This window comes from Pogonomyrmex barbatus, unplaced genomic scaffold (genome assembly GCF_055798465.1).
Source record: "Pogonomyrmex barbatus isolate J1 unplaced genomic scaffold, ASM5579846v1 scaffold7, whole genome shotgun sequence".
Lineage (NCBI taxonomy): Eukaryota > Metazoa > Arthropoda > Insecta > Hymenoptera > Formicidae > Pogonomyrmex > Pogonomyrmex barbatus.
This window is the reverse complement of record NW_028297171.1, coordinates 417845-436765: the sequence shown is the minus strand read 5'-3', so window position 1 is coordinate 436765 and position 18921 is coordinate 417845. Positions and strand designations below refer to the sequence as shown.

At 31.5% G+C, this 18921-nt stretch overlaps 1 protein-coding gene and 1 pseudogene across 9 annotated transcripts in view; both read right to left on the bottom strand.

The window, feature by feature from the left end:
- LOC105432862 (uncharacterized) overlaps positions 1-18921 on the bottom strand; it is a 552262-nt gene that overhangs the window by 341123 nt on the left and 192218 nt on the right. The window lies entirely within an intron of this gene.
- On the bottom strand, positions 1615-11736 carry LOC148934811 (uncharacterized; annotated as a pseudogene).

Genomic DNA, 18921 nt, shown 5'->3' with positions numbered 1-18921 from the left:
AACTGCAGTATACAAGACAGTATATAGACCAATTTTAACATACAGTGCAGAATCATATACATTCACAAATAAATACTGTAACAGAATTCAAGCAGTGGAGATGAGATACCTGCAATGGAGGGAAAGACAAGACGAGATCGGATTCGAAATCTAAGTGTTAGGACTTCTCTTAACATAGGAACTATAAACATAACTATAGAAAAGACGCAGTCATTGCAATGATTTGGACATATAGTATGAATGTCAAGTCACAGATATCCGAGGATGGCATGGGAGACAGGGTAGGAGATCCAGAGAAAGACCGAGATTTAGATGGGAAGAAAATGTAACAGATGTCCTCAAGGAGAGTCCCATGGAGAGAAGCTAGAAGACGAGCAGGAACCAATGGCGAGCTCTCTGCAAACACCGACATTTATAGGTACGAGGGGAAGACGACGACGATGATAACGACGACGGCGACTTTTGAAAAGAAAAAAAACGCTTTGCAAGCTCATAAAAAGTTATGTGTATGGCGAAAATGCCTTAAAACTACGACAATGTCGGAATTGGTTTGCAAAATTTCAGTCTGGAGTTTTCGATGTTAAAGATGCATCACGCTTAGGGAAACCAATCGAAGTTGATGATCACAAAATGGAGGCATTGATCGACTACAACAATCGACGTTTAACAAGATGAGAAATCGCTGAGAGTAGTCTTAACATATCGAGCGCTGAGAACTATTTAAAACAAATACAAATTAGATACATTAATAAGCTCGATATTTGGATACCATGAGTTCAAAAAAATTTATCTCACTAAGCGTGTTGACATCTGCGATTCTTTCTTGAAACGTGAAAAAACGATTCATTTTTGAAATGTATGATAGGCGATGAAAAATAGATCTACAATATCAAACAGAAAACATCATTGTTGTGCCACTCCGGGCGCAACGAAAGGGGATCGTGACGGAAGGGGATCGTGACGGAAGGGGATCGTGACGGAAGGGGAGAAGTAGCCACACAATTTGAAAATAAACACCTTTTATATATACACTTGGTGTCCGTTATTCGGACATCGAGTTATCGAATCATCCGCAAACTATCACAATTCCTTGACAGTCCTACATGCTCTGATTCTAAGCCCGCGCCTGATACTCTCATCGTTCTTTTATTGGTCCGCTGTTACGCGGCCTCGGCGCGTCCTCGTGTCGAAACGTTGTTTGGTGCGTCAGCATTTCGACACGTGTTGTCGGAGTCAGCGTCCTTGCCGAATTGCACATCGGTTGCAATCGGCGCATTATCTTTTATTATTTTTAATTCATATTTTAATTACATATTTTAATTCTCGGATTAGTCAGAATCCTTGGGCCGATGTCACGAGGTCGGGTTACTTTATTTAAGTTGCCTCGCAACATTCCTTCCCTCTTGGAAAAAGAAAACGAGGAAGAGTTTTCTTTTAATTTAGCGCTACTAGTCGTACGATAATATTTCGCAATGTTTATGTTAATCTTACAATTAAGTTTTATATGGATTGCTATTTTGTTTTTTATATTTATTTTACATTTGTTTTACATTTGCTCTTAGTACATCATTGCTTCGTCACAAACCTTTGGTGTTACGACGGGGGGTATTATAGTTTCTTTTTTTCCTTACAATTACAATTATTATAACGGTAGCGACTATAATTCTATATAATTATTATTCCCTCATTCTATATAATTATTATTCCCTCATTCTATATAATTATTATTCCCTCATTCTATATATAATTATTATTAATCCGCTAAAGTTGATCGGATATACAAAATGGCTATATTTGAATGTACACATATTTTCGTCTACTTGTTTATTACTTAATTTTCTAATATGCTTAGTCTAGCGAGTAGATTCTTTATTATCGGTTATAACTTAATATTTTTTATCGGTTGGTTAGTTCCGCTGTCGCGCGGTGTGAGCGTTAAATTAAAGTCTGGTAATTGTGTCTGTATGTATCTCATCGACAGTTGTTGCTTCGTCACTAGTGTTACCTCAGGCGTTGTTAATTTTCCGTTAATTTTTATTTTTCTCGTGCCGCTTAACGTTTTGCTTATCGCGCCAATCGCGTTTATCAGTCCTCGTTTGTGACACTATCAGAGTACGATATGTGGAGGTGTTGCCACCATTAACATTAAGGTAAGCGCATTTTATAGTTTCTCTCCTTTTTTTTTGTGTGTGTGTCGCTTATGCATTTTTTTCTTTCTTTTCTCTCTTTTTCCCTCTCTTCTGCATGTGTATGTAATATGGCATGGTTTATTATTGTCGTGCATTGCTATTTGATGGTAACTCGATGTGAGGACTAGCGTCGAGAAGTATTTCGCATTCCCGAGCTGATCGAGAATGTCCGTGATATTCGATAACGGAAACGAGTCTCCTATCGTTAAATTATTTAGTTTCGGAAAATCTACGACAATGCGTAGTTTAGATATTCCGGACGCATCAACCTTCTTCGTAACGATCAATATTGGTATGTTTCACTGACTTGTGCTTGGTCGGATAATTTTTTCCTCAGCATTTTCATTATCTGCTTATTCACCTCCGCCTTATACTTCTCGGGCAGGCGGTACGGTCAGACATTGACCGGTGCACTATCCGTGCGCGTGGTGATCTTATGTTGCACCGGTCGTGTGCGAGAGTGAGTCACCTTCCAAATGAAATATATCACCGTAATCATTACATATTTGCTGCAACGTTTTTATCTCTTCAATGTTAAGATGATCTGTGCGTAATTGTTTTCGCACTCGTTTTCTCCTGTCTATAGTTTCGATATCCTTTTTCACTGTATTGAGCATTTCAGCGCTCTACGTCTCTATCTCTTCTAAGTTTACTATTGGTATGCTTATTTCAACGAGTTCTTCTGTCGTATTTATTATACTTATCGGACAGGTGAATTCCTTGGGGTCCATCAGACAACATCCGATAAATACTTCTAGTCTCGGTTGCTCTTGCCTTATTATATCCACTTTCTATTAGTAAATGCTTCAATTATTGTTTCGCTATGTGGTTTCAGCAGTATCTTTTGGTATGGTTGCAATTTTAAATTTGTTTTGCCAATACTTAGTATCTTTTTTCCGTGATCGCATCTTGCCTTTTGTTTGGCTAGAAAATCAATTCCGAGTATTCCTTCGTAATCCATAGGGAAATCATCTCTTACCACGTATATAAGTGGCGAATTTCTTCTTTTCCTAATTTTATTGTTAATTTCACCTTTCCTAGCGTGTGGATCTTATGTTCCGTCATGCCGATTAACGCAATGCGTTTCTCACGCACCGGAGTTTCGCTTTTGAAATTTCGAATTTTCATTAAGATGAGGATAGCACCAGTGTCTAACAGAAAAGTTGCCTTATCTTTTTTTACTTCTTTTATTGATAGTGTTACCAATTCTAGCCCGTTGCGCGTTTCTCCTCGCGTTACTTGTGCAACTTGATATTTCCCGGCCGTGCGCATAACACTGGCCTTCGGTCTGTCGCTTTCTTCACCGCTACTGCTGCTTAATGCTGAGTCAGCGCTCTCTCTTCGCGGTTTATCTCGCTTCGTCTTATCATAATATTTATTCGTGTTTTATTCGCATTATTATTTGCATTATTATTTTTGAATTGGCGGATGCCTTTTTCGTTTTATCGTGAAGTATCCAGCATTCTGCACGATTATGTCCTGCTTTCTTGCAGTGCATGCAATACTCATTGTGTTTATATGCGACTGTCTATCTGGTTGTGGTAGAGGGAATCGACTCGTATATTTGCTGGTTCGGCAATCTCTGCCGTAATGTCCTATCTTTCCGCATTTATGACATTGCGACAATCTATTCTCACAGATGAGTGGGTGAGGTATATTCGCTTTCGAACGTGCGAAATTCCCCATTGGTCCTTTGAATTTTTCCTCCGTGCTTGCGCGGGCTATAGCGTCTTGCAATGTCGTGTAGTGTTGCGCACGCACTAACAACTTTATATCGTCTTGCAATCCTAGCTGAAAATTATATAAGGCTTGTTGTTGTATAGTTTCTAAGATCGTTCTCTTCGATTCTGTTTTGTCTTGTCGCTCTTCAATTATGGATTCATACAATTCCATGACTAATTTATTTGTGCGTAATCCGAACGCTCTTGCCGATTCTCCCGGTTTTTGTTTCAATGTATTAAATTCAATGTATTAAATTCTAGCTGCAAATGTATGGTGCTCTTTTTGCTCAGATAGCACACTTCCAGCTCTCGCTTTAATTGTGCAAAGTCGTGTATATCTCGCGTTTGGAATTCAGTCATGACTCTTCCTTTCAATTTTGTGCATAATATTGTTTCTAATAGCGTGCTTTCCTCTCTGGGATTTGTGTTTTTCATGGCATACGTTGCCGCGCTTAAAAATTCTGGCAGTTTGTGCGAAGCTCCATCGAATTCCGGGATCATGTCGCGAGCTTCTTTTAATCGCATGTACGGATTCACGGGATCTCGCGAGTTCCGGACGTCGTTCATCATGCGCCCGCATACAGTTTCTCTTAGGTTCATTAATTCCCGCGTCTGTATCCCAATTGTAATTTGTCATTTCTAGCTAGCTCATGGTTTCTGTAACACTCGCATTTCTTCCAATATTTGCATTATGTCCTGCAAGTCGCGCGAAGTTTCTGGATCCATTTTCCAGTGTGACTGATTTAAAGTGACTCTCATTTGCTTTGTTTCGACCACTAATTCTATGTCGGTTACACGTCGCTCTTCTGTCGGTCGATCGGTCGTAACGGCGTGCCTGACAGCTGATTTACCATTTCTATCTGGCTTGTATCTCGCGAAGTGATATGGAATTCGGTCGGATCGAATACGCTGCTAGGATGTCAGCGAAAATTCTCCGCGGTTGCTTGCATTCGTATCACTACTTACGTCGAACTTTGCGTCTGTCTTTGCGTCGGACGTAGTAAATCGTCGTCGCGTTTCTCGTTACTTGGCAGCAAACTGTTATCAATGTCGCGAGAACACGCGTTCAATTATTCGGATGTAACTCTGTTTGGCTCTCTAAGCTATCGTCGGAGTAATAGTCGTTTAAATTACGACGCACGTTATCGTGTGGATCTCTCGTATTTTCCGTCTGTGCGAAGCTCGGAGGACTCGGACTAATAATAAACGCACGGCGGCCTGTATCGCTATGTAACCACGACGCGTTTCTCTCGACGGATGTTCGATTGATGTCTTCGTTCGATATCTATTTTATCGCTTTGCTTAATATCTATTACGCTCGCTTTTAATGTTCTATGACTTACATTACGGTCGCAATTTGCATGCTGTAGCGTTCGCTCGCTGTTGCGATAGGTCGGCGCCTTCTCCGGTGTCGCTGATATACTCGCTGGCTGCTCTACCGGATGTCTCTGCTGGATGGTGCGACTGGCTTTTAATTTGTGTTATATTTATTCTCTTTTCCTTTCAGATTCCAGGACGTCTCGAGAGGGTAGTGATGGCTGTTTCCTCGTGTTTCGGCACTCAGAATCCCACTGCTGCCACCAAATCTATTGTGCCGCTCCGGGCGCAATGAAAGATGATTGTGACGGAAGGGGAGAAGTAGTCACATAATTTAGAAATAAACACCTTTTATTGTACACTTGGTGTCCGTTATTCGGACACCGAGTTATCGAATCACCCGCGAACTATCACAATTCCTTGACAGTCCTATGCGTCGGCACTCATATGTCCGTGCCTCTGACTCTAAGCCCGCGCCTGATATTCTCGTCGTTCTTTTATCGGTTCGCTGTTACGCGGTCTCGGCACGTCCTCGTGTCGAAACGTTGTTTAGTGCGTCAGTATTTCGACACGTGTTGTCGGAGTCAGCGTTCTTGCCGAATTACACATCAGTTGCAATCGGCGCGTTCGTGCATTATCTTTTATTTATTTTTAATTCATATTTTAATTACATATTTTAATTTTTGGATTACAGATTTTAATTTTTGGATTTGGAATCCTTGGGATTCTGACTAGTCGGCGATGTCGCGAAGTCGAGTTATTTTATTTAGGTTGCCTCGCAACATCGTAAAGTAAATGTAATGAACCTGTTCAGAATACTTTAAATGTAGATATTCATCAAAAGAAGGTAATGCTATCAGTCTGATGAGATTTTAAAGGAATTGTGTATTTGAACTGCTTCCAAGGAATCAAACCATTAATTCGGATCTGTACTGTCATAAATTGAATAAATTAAGTGATGCCATCAAAGAGAAGCGTCCAGAATTGGTGAATCACAAAGGTGTTGTGTTTCCAGGATAACGCTAGACCACATATAAGTTTGGTCACGTCAGAAGCTGTCACAGCTTGGATGGGATGTGTTATCACATATTCATTAGACCTGATACCATCTAATTATCATTTATCCCGTTCTTGCAAAACACGTTAAATGGTGAAACCTTCACTGCTCACGAGGATATCAAATTATTCTTAGATTTGTTTTTTACTGAAAAAGATAAGAACTTTTTTGAACGCGGAATGATAAAGTTGCCTGAAAGATGGCAAAATGTAATCGAACAAAATGGACAATGTTTGTTGATTAAAGTTTGTTTTTCATGAAAAATTCATCTTTCATTTGAAGCACAGAAGAAAATGCAATTACTTTTTGGCCAACCCAATACATCTAAAAAAATCAAAATATTAGATCAATGCCTAAACCAAGAAGCTTATCATATAATTCGAAACTATTTTTTACGTGACTACTTGTACGGGGAATGCTACTAGTGATAATATTTTGTAAATAAGACACAAACAAAATAAAAAGTCAACTTAATAGAAGAGACAATAATTTGAAAGGGAATATTTTCTTTACGTATTTTTGGTAGATGCTTATGCTTTGAGTAAAAGCGTCACTAGAGTGCAACGAAAGAAATTCTTTTTTAAATGTAGTTCTTTTCAAATCATTTTTTGAGGGTGCTATTTAATATTTTTTCAATCTTTAAAGCAGGATTCTTCTTTATTTTGAAATAAATATTTTCGTTTAATAAGGACTCTATATTCTATACACACATTTCTCTATCAAGGTGATCTACGGTGATATTACCTTTATCCGCCCAAGTAAATAAAATTCCAGACCATATTTTTGATTGAGATAATGTTAAAATCTTAGATGAAGAACCTAATTTCTATAAAAAAATCAGATCTGAATTCATATAAAAGAAAAAAAAAGATCTTAATTTGAACGAAGACACTGAGTTGCTCGATAGTACTTATTTGATATTTTAAATTTACTCGCCACAAAGAACTAAAAACAAGTCAATAAACAAGTTTACTGAATTTGTTGAATATATAAATATCTATCACTATTTATATAAATAAATTTTTATATAAATAATGTAATAGTCGGATTTATAGATATTTGTACGCAAACTGAAGATTTTGATCGAAGTGGAGTCCAATCCTTATGTTATTATATTATCATAATTATTTTTTGTGTTAATTTTATAACCATCTGTGTATATATATATGTGTGTGTGTGTGTGTGTGTGTGTGTGTGTGTGTGTGTGTGTGTGTGTGTGTGTGTGTGTGTGTGTGTGTGTGTGTGTGTGTGTGTGTGTGTGTGTGTGTGTGTGTGTTTTCATGTTGATTTTTACTTAATTTTATTTTTTTTTAATTCTTACGCCTCACAGTAGATATGTTTTTTATGGATTATCAACATAATTAATTCCTAGATATAGGCCGATATAAACATGTTAATTAACAAACTGCAACGCGAAACATAGCATTTCCTCGATAAGCAGGATTGATTGTTAAAGTCTTTTAATATGAAATAAATTCAATTAATTCAATTATATTACCAATTACGTGCCGCTTTGGTTTAGTAGACTTTCAACGTAGTGGCTCTATAATAATTCGATAATCAATATTATTATATCGATTAAAATCCCTTTTATTATACCTCCACCGGAAATATATATTGCGAAAAATATCACCTCAGCCAGGGATCGAACCTGGATCGCCTATTTTCCGGGCAGGCATCTTATCCACTAGACCACTGAGGCTGTGGTAATATTTATCGCAATATTCAGATAAATGTGTCAAACGTCTTTTTCAGCTGACGTGTGAATAAATATATTTTATTCCGAGACTTTTTGAATACATACTGTATGACAAAATATACAATTTTTAAATTGTGCATCATTTATAAATATCTTATGTAATTAGATTAGCTTTCTTTTTGTCAAAATGTAATTCTTTTTAATTATATTAAATATGAATAATGAATTAAATATGAAAAATTTATTCGGATATTGAAGGAACATTTTAGTTGAATAATCATTTAGTTGAATAATTGAAATAATTACATTATTATTCAATTTGAATGTTATATATAATATATTACTGAAATTTATACTAACGTGTATATATAAAATTATTGATATATTATACAAAATATTTTTATAACAGATTCTTATCATAATTATTCATTTATTAATTTTTGATGAGCTTATTCATAAAAAATCATTTTTTTTTCTAATAATGCAAATAACAAATAGTGTGAGTAACGAATAAGTTGAATAATGAATAAAATTTTATTTAATAAAACAAATAAAACTATATCTTATTTTAATAATATTCAACTTTGCTTATGGCTTTGTAATACAAATTGTTAATCTGTTTTTATGAATTATTCACGTAATACTACCAGTTGAATTACATGGTTGGATAATGGTGGGGAAACTGTTTCTCTTCTAATCGATAAATACGGCTCGCTCGTACTAATGTGTGAGACTAATAAATATTAGAGTTTTAGATACGTTTGATTTACATTTTCCAGTTAAGATAGCTTATTATCTGCAATATTTACATAGAAGCAATATTACAGCATTACATGATATATGCAATATACTGTATTAATGATTAAAGATTTATTAAAAATTTGAAATAAAATACAAGATAGTAGATTTTGTATTAACTATAGAATAATATTTATATTATAATACTCAATCTACTTACTTATTGTGTTATCGTGCACTATCTTTTTACTTACAGAAATAAATAATAAGCTATTATATAATATACAGACTAAAACATCTGCATGATTTTTGTTGAGAGTTTTAAACAGTTCTAACAGTTTAAAAAAAAGTTGAAAAATGAGTACTTTCATACAAAATATAACTTGCAACAAATTTGAAAAAAAAATTTTCTTTTTATGAAAAGTAAAATCATTTCAAAATTATTTAAGCAGCATCATGCAATTGTTTTTCCATAATATTGTGTGGATTTTTAAAACGAATTCTCACTGTGCTACAAAAATTCCAATGCAAATAAAAAATATCACATTATTGATGTTCTATTTGTTGACTTTATTGATGTTAAATATCAAATTTGTAGCATTATTTTAAATAGCAACATTTATTTTTTACTAGAAATGTTAATATGTAAACATTGAAAGTTTTAGGAATTATTTTCGCATTTTCAACATATAACATTCATCATAAATATTCATTAATAAAGAAAAATTGTAATTTATGTAAGCAAATGTTCAAATTGCTTTCCTCCTTTTGTAACACAAAATTCTGCTTATTTTAATAAATTACTATGCGCAACAACTATAATACGATTTGGATATAAAATTGCTTATATAAGTTTTTCTTTATTAATGGATATTTATAATGGATATATTATATGGATATATTATATATTCATAATACAAATTTATAATGGATATATTATATATTCATAATTCCTAGACAGCTGTCAATATTATACTTATATCTGCATTTCTAATTAGAGCTTATATAATTAAATATTTATTAAAAGAACGCTGCTAATTTGATTTTAAATATCAATAAAATCAATAAAATAGCAATGAAAGTGAGATTCCTGATAATGAATTAAGTTCATCTTAAAGATTTCAACATTATTATATAAAAATTGCTATTTAAAAAACTTATGAAGGACTTTAAGTATTTATAAAAAAAATTTCTTTTTAATATTTTCAAGATATTTTTCACAATAAGAATTTCATACAGGGAGAAGGAAAAAAGACAGGGGTGTAATCGATTTACGGATCTGATCGATTTAAAAATATTAACTTTGAACTGTTGCGATGGAAGTTTGATAATTAATAAAAGCATGTAGTTCGCTTAGAAGCAATAGAATCGCAATAAAAACAATTGTTCCGAATTTATATACACACACAAGGTACTCGACATACACAAGCACGATGGCAATTGTTCTTCTTTTATTTTTCCTACGAATACAAGACGCTAATTGATATACGAGAATTCTTTTTATCATGAAATTTTTATTATGTAACTCTGAACACACTTAAGCATTTTCCAAAGATTTATTTATTTTTGAAATAATTTATTTTACTTAAAATTACTAAAAGGTACTTTTATAAATACATGGCTATTAAAACATCTTATCTATACGTAACATCTTATCTCTATGAAGACATTTTTCTATTATAACAGATAAAAATTATTTAAAAATTTAATAAATTATGTTTAGTCTTAGCATTTTTCGAAGAGCCTTAGGATACATTCAAAATTATATGAAAACTAAGAAATTTTTAAAACTCATGAAACTATCAAAAATGATCAACGTTTCACATATATATCCATAAATATGCCTTTCTCAGCTAAAAATTATTTAAAAAAATAAAAAATAATGACAATTCGGAAGAGAGATTCACAATTCTTTAAAAAATATTTAAATACATTCAAAACTAAGAATCAGGACGGTAATAAATGTGCAAAATTAAAATTATAAAAGAGATATTGTCAATACAACAATTAATCAAATATTTTTAATATAATAATCAGTGACATTTATATTTTTCATAACTTGTATTTAAATTAATGTAATCATTGCGACAATTTCTTCTTTTTTCGCTTTCTTTATTATATGTGATAAATTATTTATTTTGATTTTTATTTTAAATTTGATTATTTATTTATTAGTTCGTCATTTTATTTAGAATTTTTAAGAACCGATTTATTATTACTCGGTCATGTAAACAATAACTTATTTTTTTCTTAATATGAATTGATCTCTATCGCCAGAACATCTGGAAGCATGAAATATGTTTCTGATTGTTATTATTAGAAATGATCTAAAAGAGCCGAAATAATTGCCTAATTGTTTTATTAAAAATAACTTCTTATAATTTTAAAATTTTATGCATTTATTATGCATAAAATTTAAAATTATAAGACACGTGTCGAATTATGCACGTGTTGATTTTTATTTGTCCATTTCAATAATTATATTTTATTTCAAAGATCCTTATTTTATTACTTATTAAATAAATAATTAAATAAATATTATATATTAAATAAATAATGTCTATGTTCAGAATTCTTTGAAAAATGATTAAATAGAGAATTCAGAAAAAATGAAATATATTGTTGATAAATACACATACACACATATACACACACTTCAAAAGTATGGAAACGATTAAATAATTTATCAGAGATTCATTTTAGAAAAATGTTATAAGAGAAGTTGTAGGGTTTCAAAAGGTCTACTCTGATCTTATCAGTTTCACCTTGGGTGGCGATGCCAAGATCATATAGAGGACAACTTTGTTTTTCAATTTTTTTTTAAATGGAAACCTCCATTTTTTACTATATATTCTTGTAGTTAACCTCAAGAGTTCTTCAAAACTCTAAAAAATTCTGAAAAATATTTTACAATAAAGAATTTTTGAAGAATTTTTAAAAATCAACCATTGTCTCATATGTGTGTTCGTAGATACATCTTCCTTATATGATAAAAATTATTTAAACAAAATAAACAAATAATGTTTATCGAACAAACTTTTTAAAAAACGTATATATATATATATATAAAAGTTTATATTATATATATATATATAAATATTATATATATATATAATATATAATAATATATAATATTATATATATATATATATATATATATATATATGTATAATTATATATATATATATATATATATATAAACTTTTTCGAAACATTATACTTTCAAAAATAAACAAAAGTTGCTTTAGAACTAATAGAATTGTTAAGAATCAACTTGTTTCATATACAGGATGTCTCATTTTAAATGATGATCTCAAACATTTCTTGAACAGTGCATTTTAGAGAAAAACGTTTCGGACAAAAGTTTTATGACTTCGAGGGAGACATAAGCTGGTACCATTGGTTTGATCTTGAATAGTTTAAGAATCGTTTAAAGATCATCTTCAATTCCTTAAATAGAAATCTTCGTTTTTTATTACATACTTTCGTAGCTAATCTCGAGAGCTCTTCAAAAGAATTATAAAAAATTATTTTTTTCATTAAGTATTTTCTGAGTTATGTGGTTTGAATTTGGCATACAATTTGACATAAAATATAGAATATTTAGTAAATTATTCATTTTTTGACAATTATATCTTAATACTTTTCTGCACAGATAATGAGATGAATCAATTGATATACTAAAAAAAATATAAAGTTGTTTTTCAAAAAAAGATACGTCGTTGTATATTGCAAATCTCCATTCTTTTGAACAGCAATTATATGCTTTGTTTATACCAATTGATTCATTTCATTATTCTGTGCATAAAATTATTAAGATATAGTTACCAAAAAAATAAATAGTTTACAAGATATTTTATATTTAATGTCAAATTGCATATCAAATTCAAGCTTCATAATTTGGAAAGTACTTACTAAGAAAATTTTTTACAGTTTTGAACTCTTGAGGTTAACTACAAGAATATATAGTAAAAAATGGAGGTTTCCATTAAAAAAAAATTGAAAAACAAAGTTGTCCTCTATATGATCTTGGCGCGCAACCCAAGGTGAAATTGATAAGATCAGAATAGATCTTTTGAAACCCTACAACTTCTCTTATAACATTTTTCTAAAATGAATCTCTGACAAATTATTTAACCGTTTCCATACTTTTAAAGTGTGTGTATGTATTTATCAACAATATATTTCATTTTTCGAACCTCACAATTTAATTTTTTTTTATTCGTTCTTAATTATTACGTTGTACATAATATTACGTATTACGCATGTGTGTACAACAAAATTGGCTGCGCTCCGATATTCATTATCAGTAGTCTGCCAGTATTAATATTTATAATATAGGTGACATGAATTGTACATTTTTAATACTCTCAGTGAATATTGAAATATAATCCCATAAAATATTGTCACTTGCCCTAACAGCGTTATTTTCGAAGATGAGGCAAATAGAGCTCTTAATTGCTTCTTAAGATATGCTCTAACATGATGTGAATACCTTGTCACCATATTAGTTCCAGCGACGTGAACATATTGGAGCGCGTTAAAATGAGTAGGAGCATTTTGGGGCATGCAACGTGAATAAGCCTCTTGCCTTCGGCTGAATCATTCATGTTTTATTTTCATTAGCTGGACTGGCTAATTAATTTTGTCTTCATCGGCTGGATCATATTCTAATATCTTAACTGGCGAAAAATTTTCATTCTTAATTTACGCAATTTAATTTTTACATAAAAGAACAAGTTGAACTTGTATGATCATAGGATCCTACACATCATCTAATATTTTAATGTAAAATTTTCTATTTTTTGCATTTCTGGAGTCAAAAATGGGGATTCCAATTTAAAAATTTCAAGTTGACCTTGAAATGATCTGGAAATGTTTCGATATTTTTTACATATCCTTTACACAAAAAAGTATAAATCCTAGCAATCTCTATGTGGTACCTTGGATAATACTAATGTGGGCGATACTCTAACATCCTCATAACTCAGAAAGTACTTAACAAAAAGAAACTTCAGCATGTTTTGAAAAGACATCAACTATTAGATTCTGGAATCAAAAATATTTTATTAAAAAAAGTCGATATGATCTTGATCTGACTTTAGTGACGCCACTCAAAATAAAACTGATAAGATTAAAAAATAAAATTTTTTAAACACTACAACTTTTGTTTGAAAAATTTTTTTATAAAACTTATATTTATCCTGGGTATGTTGAGATATTATATTTAGACGTTCCTTTTATATACCCTGTATGATATTCTGGCATATCAGAAACCACACATCTTCATACAATATTTTTAAATATATGTAGATTTGAATCGAATGACATTTAATTACAAGAATTAAAGAGAATTAAAGAAAGAGAAATTAAAGAATTAAAAAGAATAATACAAAATAAAGAAATGTAATTTAAATAAAAAAATTTTTATGTAAAAATTTTTGATACTATTAGATCTTGAAATAATAAAAAGATAAACACGAGGAATTTTGATTTAATAAAAATAATAATGACAAGATTTAAGGAACATTGCAAGCAATAGAAATAATAAATACTATATGTATATATTGTTTAAGCAAGTGATATAAAAGTGTGGATCAGAATTACGTATAGGATAAATTTTGATTTCTTGTAGTTGAATAATATGTTGTGGAAGCGAATATATGAAGCAAATTTAAAACAAGATTAAGTTTATTTATTATATATGATACATATTGCGTAAGAAAAGCTATAGCATTATAATTTTAGTACTTAAACAGTAAACTTTGTTCTTATTCAATATTTAGAATATTATTCAGATTAAATATATTGTTACGCCCGAGCGGTGTTCCGCTCGACGCTACCCTCATATCGATTTCCAATCTGAAGATTGTTCCTTATCGACGCGATCGTCAAGCGGTTGTCAAGCGTTGTTGTGCTGAGAGTCGACGGCGCGGCGCGCGAGTTTGAGCTGTGTCGCGGTGAATTCTGATTTTGTGAAAGCTCTTATTATTGCTCCCGTGCTTCACTGTATAATAAAGTTTGTGTTTCTTTCCTAAATTATTCTTCCTTTTCTAGCGCGAGTGTAACGCGAGAGATCATCGCGGAAGCGCGACAATATAATTACTTTAATTTCTTCATTATTTCTCTTTGATCTATTAGCACCAAGTTTTTTACATAAAATTTTTTTATTTAAATCAAATTTTTTTATTTTATACTATTACCTTTATTACCTTTTTAATTTTTTTTAATTAAATTTTTCAAATATACATATTTAAAAATGCTTTATAAAAAATTGTGCTTTCTTTATATAAAAAATATGCCAGAATATCATATTAAGATAAAATGAAAACTACTATCATTTAGATTACATACGTAGTATTTGAATCGAGTTAGTAACGCAATTTTATATCATTATTTTTTTAAGAGAATTAGAGCTACTATCACTCGAATTTTAGAATAAAAAGGGTTTAATAGGAATACAAACGTATGTATCACTTGGATTTTACTTCTTAAAAGCAGATTTATATTAAATTTTTTGAGGTAATAGGATAATTTAATTTATAATTTGGTACCACTTTTTTTATATCAATTTTTTATACAAATGGTATATGTTATTTGGATTGATACATAACTGGTGTTAGTAATTAATAATAATATTTTTATTTTTTCACATACACATTGCACGTATACTTATCGACTTTTTTATACTTTTTTATAAAAAGATAATTTTGTTGTTTTTTTTATTTTAGATCACTCCAACGGACGCTATAATGTTAAGAGAAATAAGATAATACGTAACGCCTCATGCAATATGAAACATAACTCGACCAAATATTCATGAAATTTTTTGAAAAAAATCTATACTTTTTTATTAATTATATAAAACTTTAAAATTTCAATTTGAAGTTTTCTTAAAAAAAAAAATCCTAAATTTACTCCATTTTTAAACGCTTTAGATCAGAATTTTCCGTTGATCAATAATCGCTAAGTTTATTATTATATCTTTTGTCGCTGATTATCTAACAATGTTTTGCTCGGAGTAATATTAATTGATGCAATAAATTATTAATAAAAAATTATATTTTGTCTAATACATCTTCCCAATTAGCAAAGGGTTGTGGATGTCTTAGACAGAATTATTTTCCAAAAACGGCTTATTCTTTCGACTTGATTATTAATCCTCAAGATAATTAAAGCTCAAGCAATGGTACACATAACATTTTATATCACTCGCTTAAACAATATACACATAGTAATTATTATTTCTATTGCTTGCAATGTGCTTTATTTGTTTAAAAAATTAAATTAAATTTTTTTATGACAATACTATTCCACAATTACTAATTTGTTCCAGAAATCCAAATAAATAAAAAAGTATATGCAAACATTTTATAATTTCTTCCCTTATTGTAGATTCGTAGAAAAAAGCCAAATAAATTTGATAAATGCATCCTTGATTACTAAAATATATCAAAAGATACGGGTGCTAAGTTTATGTGCAGCGACGTCGCCTAGAATGGCAGCGAGACCGGCGTAGTTATTTACGTGAGACTCCTGAGATGAACTCGGTAGTTTCATATCTTAGTAATGACTGAAACGATTAAATTCTAATTAAACTTAATCAATAGCTGAATATCAAATTATATCATGAAAGTTTTTAATTTTTCTCTTCATGTTCCATTAACAGAGATATTGCAAAGCAAAGTCGATAAATCTTTACAATAGGAGACACAACTCCGACTCTTGACCTTGATATATGTGATAGAGTTGAGGGATTAGATTAGGGAAGGGAGAGTATTTTCTTTAGCATATGTAGTCGTGGTACTGCTAGCGAAAGAAGAAAGTGCTATGAGAAATATGTTAGAAAGATTAGAAGGATATTTGGAAAAAAAGGATTGGAGCTGAATGTAGATAAGACGAAAGTAATAAGATTTAAGGAAGGGGGAGGGTGGAAGGATGAGTAAGGCGAATTGGAGATGGAAAGAGAGGAGGATAGAAAAAGTAGAAGAATTTAGATATTTAGGTTATAGATTGCAGAGAAATGAAGAACAGGAGGCACACGTAAGGGAGAGACTGCAAAGGCAGCAGCGATGATGGAGCAGGTTTGGGGAATTGGGAAAAGGAAATTTGGAAAAGATTGGAAAAGAAGGATATGATTATTTGATACACTAGTATGGACGGTAATGGAAGGATATGGAGTGGAGATTTGGAGATGAAAAGAGAGGGAAGAAGTGGAAAGAATACAGGAAAGATTTTTAAGATGAGTGTTAGGAGTAGAGAGAAGGACCATGATATTTGATAAGAGGGGAGTTGCAAAGGGAAAAGATAAGAAATAGGGCGAAGAGAAGGACAAGAGGCTACACAAAGTATTGGGAGGAGGAGACCATTCCCGGTAGAGAATGTAGGCTGCGCGGAAGGGAAGTGGAGAGGGAGGAATGTAGGAGATGGAGGGAGGGAGGAGAGGGAAGCTGATTTGAGGAGTACAAAAGAATTCTGAAAGAGAAAGGGAAGGGAGAAAAATAGATGCGGAGATGGAGGAAGAAAGGAAAAGGAGAAGTGAAAGTGAGAGAGAGAGGGGGGGAGAGGGAGGGAGGGAAGGAGGGAGGGAGGGAAAGAAAGAGAGAGAGAGAGAGAGAGAGAGAGAGAGAGAGAGAGAGAGAGAGAGATTAATCTTTATTAGCCTTCTCGGCTACTTAACAAACAAAATAAAAACTAATACAAATGCTAATAACTAAATAACTAATACAACATATAATATAATTAAAATTGAAATTAAAATTAACGCCAAATAAAACAAAACAACAATGAAGAAAAGTAACTATTCTATTCATTTATCACATAATTCTTTAGCTTTCGTTTAAAATTTATCAATCCTGTACATCTTACATCTGCTGGTAGTGCATTATACAATCTTAATTCCTCATAAAACATGCTCTTTTGTGCACTAGCTGTTCTTCTAAATTGAATTTCAATATTGTCTGCTTGTCGTGTTGACATTCTTTCACTTCCTACACTTATCTCTTAACTGTTCTGGTAATAAATTATTTAGAATTTTAAAAACAAATATGCCTACATTATAGTGTAATCTCTGTTTTATCGACATAAATTGTGACGTCTGCAACATATCCCTTACTTTAGTATACCTATTACATTGTAAAATAACTCTCATAGCCCGATTCTGTGCTTTTTGTAAATTACATAAATGAGTTTCTCCCATTGCTATCAATAATGTAACACAATATTCAAAGTGCGGCGCTATAATTGTTTTATATATCATACATCTAGTATACATCGATATCGAGTTACCTATTCTGTTCAAGAAGCTTGTTTTCTTCCCTATCTTTTTTAACATATAGTCACAATGATTATCAAATTTAAATCTATCATCTATGATTATACCCAAATATTTTATTACTTCCACACGCTATATTATAGTTTCATCCAAGCAATTCAATACAATATTACTTTTCAATTCCTTTCTTATACCTCTAACTATCATATATTTCGTTTTTCCTGCATTCATTTTTAACTTATTTATATTCATCCATATTTCAATTACATTGAATACTGTGTTCCTCTTTATTTCTAAATCCGCGCTACTTTCTTCATACTTTCTTATATATATATAAGCGTGTTATCTGCAAACATTTTTATATGCATCCCTCTGGACAAACTTTGATTATATCATTTATGTATATTATAAATAATAGAGGTCCTTGAGAACATGGATCCTTGGTACTCCATATTCTGTTGTCAGAAGTTTAGATCATTTATGATTAAATCGTACCCGTTGTTTTCTATTATTTAAGTATGATTTAAATCATTCAAATACCTTTCCTCTAATCCCATATTGAAACATTTTTTTCTAATAATCTTTGTCTGTCTATTGTCTCAAACGCTCTCTTAAGATCCACAAAAATTACTCCCACCATTTTCCTTTCATTCTCATTATTAATTTCCAATCATCGATGACAATTTGAATCGCACGGTTTCGTACGAATAATGTTTTCTAAATCCCGATTGATGTTCTGTTATAATGCCATTATTTTCCAAATACATTTCAAGTTGATCTTTTACTACTAATTTTAACACTTTCTCAAATATTAGCAACATATTGATAGGTCTGTACTCGCTTGCTTTTTTGGCTTTTTCTATCTTTGATATCGGTATTATCGTAGAAGTTTTCCTTCCGGGAAACATCCTACTCTCAAAGAATTG